The sequence below is a fragment of the Sinocyclocheilus rhinocerous genome, unplaced genomic scaffold (assembly GCF_001515625.1).
Source record: "Sinocyclocheilus rhinocerous isolate Xijiao unplaced genomic scaffold, SAMN03320098_v1.1 scaffold928, whole genome shotgun sequence".
Taxonomy (NCBI): domain Eukaryota; kingdom Metazoa; phylum Chordata; class Actinopteri; order Cypriniformes; family Cyprinidae; genus Sinocyclocheilus; species Sinocyclocheilus rhinocerous.
The window spans coordinates 86,639-88,505 of record NW_015650000.1 but is presented as its reverse complement, the minus strand read 5'-3'; the positions used below and the strand labels follow the sequence as shown (position 1 = coordinate 88,505).

General features: G+C 39.9%; 1 pseudogene; it reads right to left on the bottom strand.

The window, feature by feature from the left end:
* LOC107711129 (inactive dual specificity phosphatase 27-like) overlaps positions 1 to 1,235 on the bottom strand; it is a 10,375-nt pseudogene extending 9,140 nt beyond the window's left edge.
* Between the last annotated feature and the right edge of the window lie 632 nt (positions 1,236 to 1,867).

Genomic DNA, 1,867 nt, shown 5'->3' with positions numbered 1-1,867 from the left:
GAATCGATGCGTTTTTGTAAGAAAAATATCCATATTCAAAACGTAATAATCACTTTAATCAAGCTTGCGCTCACTGCAGTTCCGGGCGGATGGCGTATGAGGTCGGCTTTGCGCATGAGCAGCTCAGAAGTGACACATGCGGAAACGCACTCTGGGGTGAGTAAAACACAGCCTAATTGTCATTTTTGGGTGAACTAACCCTTTAACCACTGATTTCTAGTCGTGTCCTCATTGTGGAAGACGCTTTCACAACGAAACACACGGCGTCACACATGGCGGGCTTGAGTGAGCGGAGGCCGAAGGGCTTGAGAACGGCGCGGCTGGCGGTGCGTGAACCTTTGGGCGGCGTTATGCAAATCTTCTCACATCGTGACGTAGACATGTGGGGTGTGTTAGAACGAGCCGTTTTAGGTAGGCGTAGTTGACTCTTAACTTTTATAAAGAATATCTCTTTGGATTTGAGACTTTAGTCTTTGCAACTGTACAGATCTTCTTTATGCACCAAGAGCTTGTAACACTCCAAAGAGAAAGGAAAAATTGAAATCGCATCATATGACCCCTTTAAGTTTTGATATATTCACCGTAGGAAATTTACAAAATATCTTCATGGAAGGACCGTGTAATGCTTCATAATTAAACTTTCCGACCATATGGAGCAAATGCAAAAATGCAAAAATTAAACCAAACGTTCATTTTTTCTAACTTACTTTATAAATGAATAATTGCATTTTTTTTTCAATTTAACTTTTGCTAAATTGTGACTTCAGAAAGGATAATTTGAGTAAATAAAATCTAAAAGATTTTCTATTTTCCCATTTGTTTTATCTTACAATTTGCACTGTGGGCTATACCATTAGCAAGGGGGTGTGGCTGCTGACTGTTTCACAAACGCTTAACGTACATGGCTTAATGTATCCTACTAAAACAGTGACACGGGAGGACACAACTTATTAATAATAAACATAGGCTACTATTTACAGACAAGCTAGCCTAGAATATGAAGGCAATTTGCACTAAATTGCACGTTAAGTGTCAGAATATGAACAAGTTTCACGTGAAGCGATTTCCTCCCATAGAAAACTATCTGCCACACACACACACACACACAACCACCGGAGATGTAGGCTATAAAGCTTTATTCATCACTAAACATTACCACTAATTATGTAACTTATATACAAAAACTTAAAGTTTTTGTGAATGAATGAATTAATCCACCTGTTGCTTTGGTCTTCATCAACAGCCGCTTGTGCCACCTGCTGGTGAGCTACTGACAGCAGATGGAGATCATGCATCTGTACTCTCACTCATAGCTCCTCACTACACCTGAGAAGAGATGATGCCAATCCCTCAGAGGACCTCAGATGATGCCAACCCCGAAACAACATACAGAACTACCACATTTTGCTATAAGTTTGATTGCAACATATAATAATTGCTGTCAATAGTGTTCATAGTCTGTTTGATTACATCTTTAAATGATTTTTCCGTACATTTCTGCCATATGTACATTTACTGACATAGTCACCACTGATAAGCTACTACTACTAAATATATTGTAGAAACATATTGTACAGCTGCTTTGCAACGATTTGTATAGTAAAAGGTGCTATAGAAATAAACATGAATTGATTTGAATAGCTCCTCAGGAAGCTTCCTCACTCCTCGTTCCTCACCTCCTCATGGTTCAATTAGAGAACTGAGATGTCCTTCAGGATGGCTGAGTTTGTTCGGTTTCCGGGTCACAGACTGGAGGACGGAGGAGTGAGGAAGCATCAATTTGAGTATTGAGAAGCACCCATGGGCCTTCATTGTTCCCTCTCTCTACAATTGCACTTATGGCAATTGTAGAAAGGGAGACGATACA